General features: G+C 44.1%; 1 protein-coding gene across 3 annotated transcripts in view; it reads left to right on the top strand.

The window, feature by feature from the left end:
- The window catches only part of sil1 (SIL1 nucleotide exchange factor), a 74,558-nt gene that overhangs the window by 4,780 nt on the left and 51,150 nt on the right, over window positions 1-18,628 (top strand). The gene's annotated exons all lie outside the window — the stretch shown is intronic.

An 18,628-nucleotide genomic window follows, 5' to 3' on the forward strand; every position in this document is an offset into this window, starting at 1 on the left:
TCTTTTGATGGGCTACTTGTGTAGATGATCTGGAGCCATTTTGGTGTGACTGGATGAAAAGCTGTAGTAGAAGATGATTCAAATAGCAGGCCTGAAAAATGTGAAAAATGCTGCAAAAATGACACCTTAATTAGAACATGTCAGGCTTCCTGTTGGATTTCGGCTATCGGTCCAAGAGACTTTTTTGTACGTCTTAGGATGTTACTTCAGCATGCACGATTTCAGGTACACAGACCAAGCACTGCCCTGGGGCTGATGTTTAGAACCTATCTGGGCCTGAAATGGAAAAAAAGTCCAAATTCAGAGGGTTGCTACGGCAACAGCGTTCAATATTCTACAAAACCATGAATATCTTTTGATGGGCTACTTGTGTGGATGATCTGGAGCCATTTTGGTCTCACTGGGTCAAATGCCCTAGGAGGAGTTGAGGCAAAAAGGCCTGAAAAAGGCGAAAAATGCTGCAAAAATGACACTTTAAAGTGAACGTGGCTGACTTCCTGTTGGGTTTCGGCTATCGGTCCAAGAGACTTTTTTGTAGATGTTAGCATCTTACATCAGCAGGCACATTTTCAGATACACAGAGAAAGCACAGCCCAGGGGCTGATGTTTAGAATCTCTGTGAATTTGAAATTGAAAAAAGTCCAAATTCAGAGGGTTGCCATGGAAACACCGTTCAATATTCTACAAAACCATGAATAACTTTTGATGGGCTACTTGTGTAGATGATCTGGAGCCAATTTGGTGTCAGTGGGTGAAATGCCCTAGGACAAGTTCGTTCAAATAGCAGGCGTGGAAATCGCAAAAATTGACACCTTCAAGTGAAGATGGCCGACTTCCTGTAGGGTTTGGGGTATGGGTCCAAGAGACTTTTTTGTACGTCTTAGTATGTTACATGAGCATGTACATTTTCATACATGTAGATAAAACGTAGCTCCGGGGCTACTCAAAAAACTTGCTATTTTAAGATATTCCGAGCTGCCACTAGGCGGCGCTCTAACGTTTATGGACTTTATGCATATGAGTGTGTTCAGGACAGGGTGCTTATCACACCACTGAAGTTTGAGCCAGATTGGGCAAGTTGGCTTTGAGTTACAGCCATTTTTGTGTTCATGGCGAATCATCGAACTTTGCCGTCCCATAAGGGTCACGCCCTTTTGTCAAAAACTCACAGTTTTGAAAACACAGTAAGTCCAACTTCTTAAGGCTTTCCAGGTGAAATTTGTGATAGGTTCTGCTAAACCACCTTGGAGCTGGACCTCCAAGTGTAAAATATGACATTTCCTGTTCCCACTAGGTGGCGCTGCGACTGATATTAAATATTGTCATATGTATGTGTTCAGGGGGGCACCCTCATCCTACTGGAGAAGTTTGATGCACATTGGATCATGTAGGTATGAATGAGAGGCAATCAAAATTTCATGGCGAATGATCAAAGTTCAAAGGGGCATAAGGACCCCTCCCCCTTGGCAAAAACTCACCATTTTCGAGATTTAGATTCCCCTGGGGGTGTAGGTTAGACAAACCAAATATGAAGATGATAACGTCTAAAACCTCTGAGTTATTAGAAAAAGTGTGAGGGCTGCAAATCGCCAAATTTGCATAATTAATTCAAAATGGCGGACTTCCTGTTGGGTTTAGGGCATGGCTCCAAGAGGATTTTTTGTGCGCCTGGACATGATATACATGTGTATGAAGTTTCATTCATGTACGTGAAACACAGCGGTGGGGCTCCAGTTTAGGGGGCGCTAGCGAGCCATTTGGGCGCGCCCTTGCCCGAGCCCATTAAAATACTTAAATTTTCACCAGGTGTGACGCATGTGCAAAGTTTCATGAGTTTTTGAATATGATAAAGCCCCCAAAAAGCCAATTCATTTGCCTGAATAATAATAAAAAAAAAAAAAAAAAAATTAAAACCGCAAGCGGTGATATCGGGCCCTCGCACTCCCTGCGCGTCGACCCGTGGCGCTCGTCGACCCGTGCCGCACTCGGAGGTCTTGTGATCGTGATGGTGTACAGAAGGTCTGTAGAAAGTTGAATTCTTTTATAGGAAAAGATATCTTTTGCTCTCGGCATAGACGCAATGGAATATTTGGGGGTGGGGTCACGGCTCCAGCATGCAAAATAGGGCATGGGTCTGATAGACTGTTTTGATCAGGATGATGTCAAGAATGTTGAAACACATTTTCATACATTTCCGAGAAACTAAGTTTGTGGATGCTATACAAAATTTCATTTGCTTCTGTAGGGGGCGCTCTTGCAGCTACGTATAGCCTTGAATCCATAGTTATGGGTTCAGAGTGGCTGTGTACATGAGTGATTACATTTTCAGGCAGATCGGGCAAAGCATGTACGAACACGTGCCCAAACAATTTTGGTCGCCATTGAGAAAAATGAAAGCCAACTTCAATGGCCTGGTGTGACAACACCGTTTAATATTTTGTCAAGATTTCCACAATATTTGATGGGCTGTTGATCTAGATGATCTGGAGCCAATTTGGTCTCACTGGCTGAAATGCCCTAGGAGGAGTTCATTCAAATAGCAGGCCTGAAAATGGCAAAATTGACAAAATTGACACTTTCAATTGAAGATGCTGGACTTCCTGTAGGGTTTGGAGTATGGCTCCAAGAGACTTTTTTGTATGTCTTAGGATGTTACATGAGTGTGCAAAATTTCAGAGCTGTAGATAAAATGTAACTCAGGGGCTAGCTAAAAAACATGGTATATTATGATATTTAAAGCTGCCAGTAGGGGGCGCTCTAACGTTTATGGACTTTATGCATATCAATGTGTTCAGGGCAGGAGGCTTATCAAATAGATGAGGATTTTGTAAGGAATGGTGAAAGATATTTCATGTATTTCAGAGCAAAACTAATTCTGTGGACGGTCATACAAATTTTCATTTGCTTCTGTAGGGGGCGCTATTGCGCCTACAGTCTTGAATCTGTAGTTATGGATTCAGCCTGGGTGTGTACATGAGTGATTAAATTTTCAGCCTGATCAGACAAAGCATGTGCGAACAAGTGCACAAACAATTTTGGTGGTGAGGGAGAAAAACAAAGGCCAAATTTAATGGCCTGGTGTGACAAGGCCGTTTAATATTTTGTAAAGATTTCCACAATATTTGATGGGCTACTTGTGTAGATGATCTGGAGCCAATTTGGTGTCAGTGGGTGAAATGCCCTAGGACGAGTTCGTTCAAATAGCAGGCGTGGAAATCGCAAAAATTGACACCTTCAATTGAAGATGGCCGACTTCCTGTAGGGTTTGGGGTATGGGTCCAAGAGACTTTTTTGTACGTCTTAGTATGTTACATGAGCCTGTACATTTTCATACATGTAGATAAAACGTAGCTCCGGGGCTACTCAAAAAACTTGCTATTTTAAGATATTCCGAGCTGCCACTAGGCGGCGCTCTAACGTTTATGGACTTTATGCATATGAATGTGTTCAGGGCAGCATGCTTATCACACCACTGAAGTTTGAGCCAGATTGGGCAAGTTGGCTTTGAGTTACAGCCATTTTTGTGTTCATGGCGAATCATCGAACTTTGCCGTCCCATAAGGGTCACGCCCTTTTGTCAAAAACTCACAGTTTTGAAAACACAGTAAGTCCAACTTCTTAAGGCTTTCCAGGTGAAATTTGAGATGGTTCTGCTAAACCACCTTGGAGCTGGACCTCCAAGTGTAAAATATGACATTTCCTGTTCCCACTAGGTGGCGCTGCGACTGATATTAAATATTGTCATATGTATGTGTTCAGGGGGGCACCCTCATCCTACTGGAGAAGTTTGATGCACATTGGATCATGTAGGTATGAATGAGAGGCAATCAAAATTTCATGGCGAATGATCAAAGTTCAAAGGGGCATAAGGACCCCTCCCCCTTGGCAAAAACTCACCATTTTCGAGATTTAGATTCCCCTGGGGGTGTAGGTTAGACAAACCAAATATGAAGATGATAACGTCTAAAACCTCTGAGTTATTAGAAAAAGTGTGAGGGCTGCAAATCGCCAAATTTGCATAATTAATTCAAAATGGCGGACTTCCTGTTGGGTTTAGGGCATGGCTCCAAGAGGATTTTTTGTGCGCCTGGACATGATATACATGTGTATGAAGTTTCATTCATGTACGTGAAACACAGCGGTGGGGCTCCAGTTTAGGGGGCGCTAGCGAGCCATTTGGGCGCGCCCTTGCCCGAGCCCATTAAAATACTTAAATTTTCACCAGGTGTGACGCATGTGCAAAGTTTCATGAGTTTTTGAATATGATAAAGCCCCCAAAAAGCCAATTCATTTGCCTGAATAATAATAATAATAATAATAAAAAAAAAAAAAAAAATAATAATAATAAACGAAGCAATTACAATAGGGCCTTCGCACAGTTCGTGCTCGGGCCCTAATAATTAAAGCCGCAAGCGGCGATGAGCGGGCCCTCGCACCCGGCGCGCGTCGACCCCTGGCGCGCTCCAGCCAAGCCGCGCGTCGACCCGTGGCACGCTCCAGCCGAACCGCGCTCGGAGGTTCTCGCAGACGAGAGAGTAGCTGGCTCACCCGGCTGCTGACAGCTCAGCAGGCTAGCCGTACTTCGCGTCGATCGTCTCCCGCTTCCACTAGGTGGCGTCGGTGAGTGCCCACTAATTAATATGTCACAATGCTCTATGTAATGCCTGCAGCCATCAATGAAACTGTAATGACCATAGGATGATGAGTATCAGTGTCCTACTGATTTCCTGTTGCCACTAGGTGGCGTTATGAGTGTGAAACAAAGCTGATAGAGGGGTGTGTCCAGTCTCCCTTACCCTCCCATTAAGCCTGTGAAGTTTGAGGCAGATCGGACAATGTATGTCAGAGATGTAACAATTTGGTGCACTGTGGTATATGAGTAAAATCCCACATTTAGAGGGTTGCTACGGCAACACCGTTCAATATTCTACAAAACCATGAATATCTTTTGATGGGCTACTTGTGTAGATGATCTGGAGCCATTTTGGTGTGACTGGATGAAAAGCTGTAGTAGAAGATGATTCAAATAGCAGGCCTGAAAAATGTGAAAAATGCTGCAAAAATGACACCTTAATTAGAACATGTCAGGCTTCCTGTTGGATTTCGGCTATCGGTCCAAGAGACTTTTTTGTACGTCTTAGGATGTTACTTCAGCATGCACGATTTCAGGTACACAGACCAAGCACTGCCCTGGGGCTGATGTTTAGAACCTATCTGGGCCTGAAATGGAAAAAAAGTCCAAATTCAGAGGGTTGCTACGGCAACACCGTTCAATATTCTACAAAACCATGAATATCTTTTGATGGGCTACTTGTGTGGATGATCTGGAGCCATTTTGGTCTCACTGGGTCAAATGCCCTAGGAGGAGTTGAGGCAAAAAGGCCTGGAAAAGGCGAAAAATGCTGCAAAAATGACACTTTAAAGTGAACGTGGCTGACTTCCTGTTGTGTTTCGGCTATCGGTCCAAGAGACTTTTTTGTAGATGTTAGCATTTTACATCAGCAGGCACATTTTCAGGTACATAGAGAAAGCACAGCCCAGGGGCTGATGTTTAGAATCTCTGTGAATTTGAAATTGAAAAAAGTCCAAATTCAGAGGGTTGCCATGGCAACACCGTTCAATATTCTACAAAACCCTGAATAACTTTTGATGGGCTACTTGTGTAGATGATCTGGAGCCAATTTGGTGTCACTGGGTGAAATGCCCTAGGACAAGTTCGTTCAAATAGCAGGCGTGGAAATCGCAAAAATTGACACCTTCAATTGAAGATGGCCGACTTCCTGTAGGGTTTGGGGTATGGGTCCAAGAGACTTTTTTGTACGTCTTAGTATGTTACACGAGCATGTACATTTTCATACATGTAGATAAAACGTAGCTCCGGGGCTACTCAAAAAACTTGCTATTTTAAGATATTCCGAGCTGCCACTAGGCGGCGCTCTAACGTTTATGGACTTTATGCATATGAGTGTGTTCAGGGCAGCATGCTTATCACACCACTGAAGTTTGAGCCAGATTGGGCAAGTTGGCTTTGAGTTACAGCCATTTTTGTGTTCATGGCGAATCATCGAACTTTGCCGTCCCATAAGGGTCACGCCCTTTTGTCAAAAACTCACAGTTTTGAAAACACAGTAAGTCCAACTTCTTAAGGCTTTCCAGGTGAAATTTGAGATGGTTCTGCTAAACCACCTTGGAGCTGGACCTCCAAGTGTAAAATATGACATTTCCTGTTCCCACTAGGTGGCGCTGCGACTGATATTAAATATTGTCATATGTATGTGTTCAGGGGGGCACCCTCATCCTACTGGAGAAGTTTGATGCACATTGGATCATGTAGGTATGAATGAGAGGCAATCAAATTTCATGGCGAATGATCAAAGTTCAAAGGGGCATAAGGACCCCTCCCCCTTGGCAAAAACTCACCATTTTCGAGATTTAGATTCCCCTGGGGGTGTAGGTTAGACAAACCAAATATGAAGATGATAACGTCTAAAACCTCTGAGTTATTAGAGAAAGTGTGAGGGCTGCAAATCGCCAAATTTGCATAATTAATTCAAAATGGCGGACTTCCTGTTGGGTTTAGGGCATGGCTCCAAGAGGATTTTTTGTGCGCGTGGACATGATATACATGTGTATGAAGTTTCATTCATGTACGTGAAACACAGCGGTGGGGCTCCAGTTTAGGGGGCGCTAGCGAGCCATTTGGGCGCGCCCTTGCCCGAGCCCATTAAAATACTTAAATTTTCACCAGGTGTGATGCATGTGCAAAGTTTCATGAGTTTTTGAATATGATAAAGCCCCCAAAAAGCCAATTCATTTGCCTGAATAATAATAATAATAAAAAATTAAAGCCGCAAGCGGCGATGAGCGGGCCCTCGCACCCGGCGCGCGTCGACCCCTGGCGCGCTCCAGCCAAGCCGCGCGTCGACCCGTGGCACGCTCCAGCCGAACCGCGCTCGGAGGTTCTCGCAGACGAGAGAGTAGCTGGCTCACCCGGCTGCTGACGGCTCAGCAGGCTAGCCGTACTTCGCGTCGATCGTCTCCCGCTTCCACTAGGTGGCGTCGGTGAGTGCCCACTAATTAATATGTCACAATGCTCTATGTAATGCCTGCAGCCATCAATGAAACTGTAATGACCATAGGATGATGAGTATCAGTGTCCTACTGATTTCCTGTTGCCACTAGGTGGCGTTATGAGTGTGAAACAAAGCTGATAGAGGGGTGTGTCCGGTCTCCCTTACCCTCCCATTAAGCCTGTGAAGTTTGAGGCAGATCGGACAATGTATGTCAGAGATGTAACAATTTGGTGCACTGTGGTATATGAGTAAAATCCCACATTTAGAGGGTTGCTACGGCAACACCGTTCAATATTCTACAAAACCATGAATATCTTTTGATGGGCTACTTGTGTAGATGATCTGGAGCCATTTTGGTGTGACTGGATGAAAAGCTGTAGTAGAAGATGATTCAAATAGCAGGCCTGAAAAATGTGAAAAATGCTGCAAAAATGACACCTTAATTAGAACATGTCAGGCTTCCTGTTGGATTTCGGCTATCGGTCCAAGAGACTTTTTTGTACGTGTTAGGATGTTACTTCAGCATGCACGATTTCAGGTACACAGACCAAGCACTGCCCTGGGGCTGATGTTTAGAACCTATCTGGGCCTGAAATGGAAAAAAAGTCCAAATTCAGAGGGTTGCTACGGCAACACCGTTCAATATTCTACAAAACCATGAATATCTTTTGATGGGCTACTTGTGTGGATGATCTGGAGCCATTTTGGTCTCACTGGGTCAAATGCCCTAGGAGGAGTTGAGGCAAAAAGGCCTGAAAAAGGCGAAAAATGCTGCAAAAATGACACTTTAAAGTAAACGTGGCTGACTTCCTGTTGGGTTTGGGCTATCGGTCCAAGAGAGTTTTTTGTAGATGTTAGCATCTTACATCAGCAGGCACATTTTCAGGTACATAGAGAAAGCACAGCCCAGGGGCTGATGTTTAGAATCTCTGTGAATTTGAAATTGAAAAAAGTCCAAATTCAGAGGGTTGCCATGGCAACACCGTTCAATATTCTACAAAACCCTGAATAACTTTTGATGGGCTACTTGTGTAGATGATCTGGAGCCAATTTGGTGTCACTGGGTGAAATGCCCTAGGACAAGTTCGTTCAAATAGCAGGCGTGGAAATCGCAAAAATTGACACCTTCAATTGAAGATGGCCGACTTCCTGTAGGGTTTAGGGTATGGGTCCAAGAGACTTTTTTGTACGTCTTAGTATGTTACATGAGCATGTACATTTTCATACATGTAGATAAAACGTAGCTCCGGGGCTACTCAAAAAACTTGCTATTTTAAGATATTCCGAGCTGCCACTAGGCGGCGCTCTAACGTTTATGGACTTTATGCATATGAGTGTGTTCAGGGCAGCATGCTTATCACACCACTGAAGTTTGAGCCAGATTGGGCAAGTTGGCTTTGAGTTACAGCCATTTTTGTGTTCATGGCGAATCATCGAACTTTGCCGTCCCATAAGGGTCACGCCCTTTTGTCAAAAACTCACAGTTTTGAAAACACAGTAAGTCCAACTTCTTAAGGCTTTCCAGGTGAAATTTGAGATGGTTCTGCTAAACCACCTTGGAGCTGGACCTCCAAGTGTAAAATATGACATTTCCTGTTCCCACTAGGTGGCGCTGCGACTGATATTAAATATTGTCATATGTATGTGTTCAGGGGGGCACCCTCATCCTACTGGAGAAGTTTGATGCACATTGGATCATGTAGGTATGAATGAGAGGCAATCAAAATTTCATGGCGAATGATCAAAGTTCAAAGGGGCATAAGGACCCCTCCCCCTTGGCAAAAACTCACCATTTTCGAGATTTAGATTCCCCTGGGGGTGTAGGTTAGACAAACCAAATATGAAGATGATAACGTCTAAAACCTCTGAGTTATTAGAAAAAGTGTGAGGGCTGCAAATCGCCAAATTTGCATAATTAATTCAAAATGGCGGACTTCCTGTTGGGTTTAGGGCATGGCTCCAAGAGGATTTTTTGTGCGCCTGGACATGATATACATGTGTATGAAGTTTCATTCATGTACGTGAAACACAGCGGTGGGGCTCCAGTTTAGGGGGCGCTAGCGAGCCATTTGGGCGCGCCCTTGCCCGAGCCCATTAAAATACTTAAATTTTCACCAGGTGTGACGCATGTGCAAAGTTTCATGAGTTTTTGAATATGATAAAGCCCCCAAAAAGCCAATTCATTTGCCTGAATAATAATAATAATAATTAAAGCCGCAAGCGGCGATGAGCGGGCCCTCGCACCCGGCGCGCGTCGACCCCTGGCGCGCTCCAGCCAAGCCGCGCGTCGACCCGTGGCACGCTCCAGCCGAACCGCGCTCGGAGGTTCTCGCAGACGAGAGAGTAGCTGGCTCACCCGGCTGCTGACGGCTCAGCAGGCTAGCCGTACTTCGCGTCGATCGTCTCCCGCTTCCACTAGGTGGCGTCGGTGAGTGCCCACTAATTAATATGTCACAATGCTCTATGTAATGCCTGCAGCCATCAATGAAACTGTAATGACCATAGGATGATGAGTATCAGTGTCCTACTGATTTCCTGTTGCCACTAGGTGGCGTTATGAGTGTGAAACAAAGCTGATAGAGGGGTGTGTCCGGTCTCCCTTACCCTCCCATTAAGCCTGTGAAGTTTGAGGCAGATCGGACAATGTATGTCAGAGATGTAACAATTTGGTGCACTGTGGTATATGAGTAAAATCCCACATTTAGAGGGTTGCTACGGCAACACCGTTCAATATTCTACAAAACCATGAATATCTTTTGATGGGCTACTTGTGTAGATGATCTGGAGCCATTTTGGTGTGACTGGATGAAAAGCTGTAGTAGAAGATGATTCAAATAGCAGGCCTGAAAAATGTGAAAAATGCTGCAAAAATGACACCTTAATTAGAACATGTCAGGCTTCCTGTTGGATTTCGGCTATCGGTCCAAGAGACTTTTTTGTACGTCTTAGGATGTTACTTCAGCATGCACGATTTCAGGTACACAGACCAAGCACTGCCCTGGGGCTGATGTTTAGAACCTATCTGGGCCTGAAATGGAAAAAAAGTCCAAATTCAGAGGGTTGCTACGGCAACACCGTTCAATATTCTACAAAACCATGAATATCTTTTGATGGGCTACTTGTGTGGATGATCTGGAGCCATTTTGGTCTCACTGGGTCAAATGCCCTAGGAGGAGTTGAGGCAAAAAGGCCTGAAAAAGGCGAAAAATGCTGCAAAAATGACACTTTAAAGTGAACGTGGCTGACTTCCTGTTGGGTTTCGGCTATCGGTCCAAGAGACTTTTTTGTAGATGTTAGCATCTTACATCAGCAGGCACATTTTCAGGTACATAGAGAAAGCACAGCCCAGGGGCTGATGTTTAGAATCTCTGTGAATTTGAAATTGAAAAAAGTCCAAATTCAGAGGGTTGCCATGGCAACACCGTTCAATATTCTACAAAACCATGAATAACTTTTGATGGGCTACTTGTGTAGATGATCTGGAGCCAATTTGGTGTCACTGGGTGAAATGCCCTAGGACAAGTTCGTTCAAATAGCAGGCGTGGAAATCGCAAAAATTGACACCTTCAATTGAAGATGGCCGACTTCCTGTAGGGTTTAGGGTATGGGTCCAAGAGACTTTTTTGTACGTCTTAGTATGTTACATGAGCATGTACATTTTCATACATGTAGATAAAACGTAGCTCCGGGGCTACTCAAAAAACTTGCTATTTTAAGATATTCCGAGCTGCCACTAGGCGGCGCTCTAACGTTTATGGACTTTATGCATATGAGTGTGTTCAGGGCAGCATGCTTATCACACCACTGAAGTTTGAGCCAGATTGGGCAAGTTGGCTTTGAGTTACAGCCATTTTTGTGTTCATGGCGAATCATCGAACTTTGCCGTCCCATAAGGGTCACGCCCTTTTGTCAAAAACTCACAGTTTTGAAAACACAGTAAGTCCAACTTCTTAAGGCTTTCCAGGTGAAATTTGAGATGGTTCTGCTAAACCACCTTGGAGCTGGACCTCCAAGTGTAAAATATGACATTTCCTGTTCCCACTAGGTGGCGCTGCGACTGATATTAAATATTGTCATATGTATGTGTTCAGGGGGGCACCCTCATCCTACTGGAGAAGTTTGATGCACATTGGATCATGTAGGTATGAATGAGAGGCAATCAAAATTTCATGGCGAATGATCAAAGTTCAAAGGGGCATAAGGACCCCTCCCCCTTGGCAAAAACTCACCATTTTCGAGATTTAGATTCCCCTGGGGGTGTAGGTTAGACAAACCAAATATGAAGATGATAACGTCTAAAACCTCTGAGTTATTAGAAAAAGTGTGAGGGCTGCAAATCGCCAAATTTGCATAATTAATTCAAAATGGCGGACTTCCTGTTGGGTTTAGGGCATGGCTCCAAGAGGATTTTTTGTGCGCCTGGACATGATATACATGTGTATGAAGTTTCATTCATGTACGTGAAACACAGCGGTGGGGCTCCAGTTTAGGGGGCGCTAGCGAGCCATTTGGGCGCGCCCTTGCCCGAGCCCATTAAAATACTTAAATTTTCACCAGGTGTGACGCATGTGCAAAGTTTCATGAGTTTTTGAATATGATAAAGCCCCCAAAAAGCCAATTCATTTGCCTGAATAATAATAATAATAATAATAATAATAATAAACGAAGCAATTACAATAGGGCCTTCGCACAGTTCGTGCTCGGGCCCTAATAATAATAATAATAATAATAATAATAATAAACGAAGCAATTACAATAGGGCCTTCGCACAGTTCGTGCTCGGGCCCTAATAATAATAAAAATAATAAACGAAGCAATTACAATAGGGCCTTCGCACAGTTCGTGCTCGGGCCCTAATAATTAAAGCCGCAAGCGGCGTTTTACGGCCCTCGCTGCCTGCGCGACCGCCAAACCCAGCGCGAGCCGCCAGTGAGCCCCCGCGAACCCCCAGCGAGTCACCTACGAGCTCCGCAAATCTCCAGCCAGCCACCTGCGAGCCCCGCAAACCCCACTGCATGCCGCCTGAGAGCCGCTGCTCCTGCAACCTGCGACCTGCCTTCCCTGCGAACAACCTGGCCTGCAAACAGCCTGCGAGCCACCTGCGAGCCACCTGAGATCCCCCTTCAAGCTGTCAGAGAGCCACCTGTTCTGCCAAATGTAATCCCCACTGGCAAAAGATGAAAATCTGGGCAAGGACGGACATGATAACACTGTTGAATCTATCTATTTGACTGTTGCGAAGTTTTCTAGCTTTTTTCATGCATATCAGAAAACCTAAATGTGATTCTCACCATCTAATGCTTTTGTTCTATCTGTAGGGGGCACTAGTGCACTTGTTGCTCTGAATCCACAAATCTAAATTAAGTCTTGTCCAGTACATAAGGGAAAGGAAATTGCAAGCAAAGTGCAGAAAGAGTGCGTGAGTGATTGCGCAATACGTGTGACAAGGTTGTGGTTTCTCCATAGTGACGTCATCTTGATATTGGGGTGGTGGTCACGGCTGCAGCGTGCAAAATAGGGCATAGGTCTGATTGACTTTTCTGATCAGGAGTATCTGAAGAACATGTAAAAAAATTTTCATGCAATTCAAAGAAACTAATGCGGTGGGCCTCCATACAAAATTGCAGTTTCTTCTGTAGGGGGCGCAATTGCAGCAATCGCCATTGTTTCTCCACTTATGGATTCAGTGTAGGTGTGTTCATAAATGATTCCATTTTGGGGCAGATCGGGCAAAGCACGTGCGTTTGATGGCAGGAAAGAGGACGGGAATTTTTGGTCAAACGAACGCCAAATTCAGGGGCCTCATGTGACAAGCCCGTTGAATTGAATACGAAGCCTTCGATAACTTTGGATGCCCTATGTCTCTAGATGATGCTGAGCCATTTTGGGTTTAGTGGGTCAAATGCCCTAGGAGAAGTTCGCGCAAATACGAGGTGTCCAACAGTGCAAAATTGGCAAAAACAGAATTTCAAGCCAAGCTAGCGGATTTCCTGTGGGAATGTGGACATGGGTGTCATTGACTTTTTTGATCGTGCTGGGGTAAAGAATGTTTGTCTCGAATTGCATGCATGTCTGAGAAAGTAAATTGTTGGCTCCCCATATAAACGCAACGCACATTTGCGGTGTGGTGGCGCGTGTGGCGTGCAAAATTGGGCATAGGTCTGATTGCCTTTTCTGACCAGGAGGATCTGAGGATTGTGTACAAAAATTTTCATGCATACCAGAGAAACTAATTTTGTGGACCCCCATACAAATTTTCATTTTGTTCTGTAGGGGGCGCTATGGCATCAATCGACGTGGTTTCTGCACTTATGGATTCAGTGTAGGTGTGTTCATAAATGATTCCATTTTGGGGCAGATCGGGCAAAGCATGTGCGATTGATGGCAGGAAAGAGGACCGGAATTATTGGTCAAACGAAGGCCAACTTCAGGGGCCTAGTGTGACAAGACAATTGAAATGAATACAAAGCCTTCGATAACTTTAGATGCCCTATGTCTCTAAATGATGCTGAGCCATTTTGGTGTTTGTGGGTCAAATGCTGTAGGAGAAGTTCGCGCAAATACAAGGTGAGCGAAATTGCTGACTCGGCAAAAGCCAAATTTCAAGTGAACCTGGTGGATTTCCTGTGGGTCATGCAGGGGTGCCTCAAGAGGATTTTTTGTTTGTCCTGACATGATCTATGTGTGACGAGAATTTCATGAATCTAGGGCAAACTTGAATTTGGCCTCTCCCATAGGGGCCCGAAAAATGAAATTTCCAGGGGGCGCAGTGTAGCCGTGTTTTTGAGTTAGTTTGTGGCGACATTAAAATACGTAATTTTTCGCCAGACCTGACCACCATGCAAAAAATGGTGACTTTTCGCGCATGTTCAGGGGGTCAAAATTGGGTTCAAAGAGAGAGAAAGTATAATAATAATAATAAAGAAAAATAATAATAATAAAGAATAATGGAGAATTCGAGCAAAAACAATTAGGCGTTTTCCCAGTCACCCCAACGCATACCTTTTCGGAAACGTCTCGACCTGACCCACGTCCCTATGAGGTCAGGGCTCACTGGCGACCGCGTCCCATGCGACCGTGGGGATTTTAACGCATTTTGGGGTATGTGGCATAGTGAATCCAATAGGCTCCTCGCCGAGACTTCGTCGGCTCGGGCCTAATTAAAACCGCAAGCGGTGATATCGGGCCCTCGCACTCCCTGCGCGTCGACCCGTGGCGCTCGTCGACCCGTGCCACACTCGGAGGTCTTGTGATCGTGATGGTGTACAGAAGGTCTGTAGAAAGTTGAATTCTTTTTTAGGAAAAGATATCTTTTGCTCTCGGCATAGACGCAATGGAATATTTGGGGGTGGGGTCACGGCTCCAGCATGCAAAATAGGGCATGGGTCTGATAGACTGTTTTGATCAGGATGATGTCAAGAATGTTGAAACACATTTTCATACATTTCCGAGAAACTAAGTTTGTGGATGCTATACAAAATTTCATTTGCTTCTGTAGGGGGCGCTCTTGCAGCTACGTATAGCCTTGAATCCATAGTTATGGGTTCAGAGTGGCTGTGTACATGAGTGATTACATTTTCAGGCAGATCGGGCAAAGCATGTACGAACACGTGCCCAAACAATTTTGGTCGCCATTGAGAAAAATGAAAGCCAACTTCAATGGCCTGGTGTGACAACACCATTTAATATTTTGTCAAGATTTCCACAATATTTGATGGGCTGTTTGTCTAGATGATCTGGAGCCAATTTGGTCTCACTGGCTGAAATGCCCTAGGAGGAGTTCATTCAAATAGCAGGCCTGAAAATGGCAAAAATTGACACTTTCAATTGAAGATGCTGGACTTCCTGTAGGGTTTGGAGTATGGCTCCAAGAGACTTTTTTGTATGTCTTAGGATGTTACATGAGTGTGCAAAATTTCAGAGCTGTAGATAAAATGTAACTCAGGGGCTAGCTAAAAAACATGGTATATTATGATATTTAAAGCTGCCAGTAGGTGGCGCTGTAACATTTATGGACTTTATGCATATCAATGTGTTCAGGGCAGGAGGCTTATCAAATTGATGAGGATTTCGTAAGGAATGGTGAAAGATAGTTTCATGCATTTCAGAGCAAAACTAATTATGTGGACGGTCATACAAATATTCATTTGCTTCTGTAGGGGGCGCTATTGCGCCTACAGTCTTGAATCTGTAGTTATGGATTCAGCCTGGGTGTGTACATGAGTGATTAAATTTTCAGCCTGATCAGACAAAGCATGTGCGAACAAGTGCACAAACAATTTTGGTGGTGAGGGAGAAAAACGAAGGCCAACTTCAATGGCCTGGTGTGATAAGGCCATTTAATATTTTGTAAAGATTTCCACAATATTTGATGGGCTACTTGTGTAGATGATGTGGAGCAAATTTGGTCTCACTGGGTCAAATGCCCTAGGACAAGTTCGTTCAAATAGCAGGCGTGGAAATGGCAAAAATTGACACCTTCAATTGAAGATGGCCGACTTCCTGTAGGGTTTGGGGTATGGGTCCAAGAGACTTTTTTGTACGTCTTAGGATGTTACATGAGCCTGTACATTTTCATACATGTAGATAAAACGTAGCTCCGGGGCTACTCAAAAAACTTGCTATTTTAAGATATTCCGAGCTGCCACTAGGCGGCGCTCTACCGTTTATGGACTTTTTGCATATGAGTGTGTTCAGGACAGGGTGCTTATCACACCACTGAAGTTTGAGCCAGATTGGGCAAGTTGGGTTTGAGTTACAGCCATTTTTGTGTTCATGGCGAATCATCGAACTTTGCCGTCCCATAAGGGTCACGCCCTTTTGTCAAAAACTCACAGTTTTGAAAACACAGTAAGTCCAACTTCTTAAGGCTTTCCAGGTGAAATTTGAGATGGTTCTGCTAAACCACCTTGGAGCTGGACCTCCAAGTGTAAAATATGACATTTCCTGTTCCCACTAGGTGGCGCTGCGACTGATATTAAATATTGTCATATGTATGTGTTCAGGGGGGCACCCTCATCCTACTGGAGAAGTTTGATGCACATTGGATCATGTAGGTATGAATGAGAGGCAATCAAAATTTCATGGCGAATGATCAAAGTTCAAAGGGGCATAAGGACCCCTCCCCCTTGGCAAAAACTCACCATTTTCGAGATTTAGATTCCCCTGGGGGTGTAGGTTAGACAAACCAAATATGAAGATGATAACGTCTAAAACCTCTGAGTTATTAGAAAAAGTGTGAGGGCTGCAAATCGCCAAATTTGCATAATTAATTCAAAATGGCGGACTTCCTGTTGGGTTTAGGGCATGGCTCCAAGAGGATTTTTTGTGCGCCTGGACATGATATACATGTGTATGAAGTTTCATTCATGTACGTGAAACACAGCGGTGGGGCTCCAGTTTAGGGGGCGCTAGCGAGCCATTTGGGCGCGCCCTTGCCCGAGCCCATTAAAATACTTAAATTTTCACCAGGTGTGACGCATGTGCCAAGTTTCATGAGTTTTTGAATATGATAAAGCCCCCAAAAAGCCAATTCATTTGCCTGAATAATAAAAAAAAAAAAAAAAAAAAAAAAAAAAAATAATAATTAAAACCGCAAGCGGTGATATCGGGCCCTCGCACTCCCTGCGCGTCGACCCGTGGCGCTCGTCGACCCGTGCCGCACTCGGAGGTCTTGTGATCGTGATGGTGTACAGAAGGTCTGTAGAAAGTTGAATTCTTTTATAGGAAAAGATATCTTTTGCTCTGGGCATAGACGCAATGGAATATTTGGGGGTGGGGTCACGGCTCCAGCATGCAAAATAGGGCATGGGTGTGATAGACTGTTTTGATCAGGATGATGTCAAGAATGTTGAAACACATTTTCATACATTTCCGAGAAACTAAGTTTGTGGATGCTATACAAAATTTCATTTGCTTCTGTAGGGGGCGCTCTTGCAGCTACGTATAGCCTTGAATCCATAGTTATGGGTTCAGAGTGGCTGTGTACATGAGTGATTACATTTTCAGGCAGATTGGGCAAAGCATGTACGAACACGTGCCCAAACAATTTTGGTTGTGATTGAGAAAAATGAAGGCCAACTTCAATGGCTTGGTGTGACAACACCATTTAATATTTTGTCAAGATTTCCACACTTTTAGATGGGCTGTTTGTCTAGATGATCTGGAGCCAATTTGGTCTCACTGGGTGACAAGTACATAATGTTTTAGGTCAGACTGTTTCTACTATGTCACCATTATATCAATAACAGATGCAAGGACTCCTCAGTGGAGTGGTCAACAAGACTAAACATGATAAAGGAATTGCTGGAGGGAGAAGCAAGTGTGGAATCCTTTTTCTCTGTATTGCACATTTCTTGTTTTGAATAATGAGGTCATCAAGACTGATAATGCTGTGACTATATGAAACTGTAAGATGAAGTAGAATGTGCCACTACTTCATGCTATGTTACATGGGCATGGCATCCAGTGTGACCTAGATATCTGTAAACATTTTGAAATGGTTGTATTAAAGTTAATACAGATGCAGCCACCTAATGTTGCCGCATCCAGCCAGACGTCGGCCAGCTGAAGTCCAGCTCCCAGCTGGCCGACGTCCGGCTGTCGTCGGGCTGGAAGTCCCCCTCCTTCTCCTGGGCGTATCTACTTTCCAGCATGAACACACCCCTTTCCCTCAATTGTAGACTGTCACCAAAAGGTGGCGCCTTCTTAACAAAAACGTTGAGTTCTGTGATTCAAAAAAGTTTTGGTGAAGTATCAAGTTTTGAAAACCTAAAATAGATGCCTAAAATTTTTGTCAGTATGACCTTTCGCACATTTCCATTGCGAATCACCAAAAGATTCTTTTGTTTCACTTCATCTTTTAACTAAGTAAGTAAATAAATACAGTAGGTTAAAAAAGAAGCTGTGCTGCGCTGAGCCAACCCGGTCTCACGGCAGTTCGTGCAGTAGTCACGAAATGTAATCTATTGATTCGTGCTCATGAACACGAATTCCCTCTTTTTTTCGTGTTACTCGGCACGACTTCTATTCTGCCTGAAAGGCAGTGGGATAAAGTTCGTGCCTCTGAGCACGGCTTCTAAGCTGCAGTATAGTTTTTTTTTTTTTGCCCCTGTCCCCCTTTTTTCCCCCCTTTTCTTTTGAACTGGAAGCTCAGAAGCTGAATTATGCCTTTAATTGCGATCCTTAAGCGCCACTTTTCCTTTTGACATGAATTTCTCCTTGTTTCATTTAATGTGGGGTGCTGCTTATGGTTGTAACGATGACATTTGTGGGGCTTTTTAGGTCTAAATTTATATTTACGTGTTTATGGTTAGTGCTATATTCGGTGTCCAATTTTTTCTGTGAGTTCCGTGGTCTGAAGCCGTTTTTCCTCTGTGTTAAATCCATGAACCAACGATGAATAAATAAATGAACTACAGTACCCATCACCCCATCGGCCGTAACCGTGGTCACGCGTATTCCCGTTGCTGTCCAGGTAAATTGCATTAGTTCACCCGCTTCGGGTGTTATCAGGTAATTACTGACTTTATTAGCGGTTTTCAGGCCTGTAGATA

The sequence above is a fragment of the Archocentrus centrarchus genome, chromosome 10 (assembly GCF_007364275.1).
Source record: "Archocentrus centrarchus isolate MPI-CPG fArcCen1 chromosome 10, fArcCen1, whole genome shotgun sequence".
Lineage (NCBI taxonomy): Eukaryota > Metazoa > Chordata > Actinopteri > Cichliformes > Cichlidae > Archocentrus > Archocentrus centrarchus.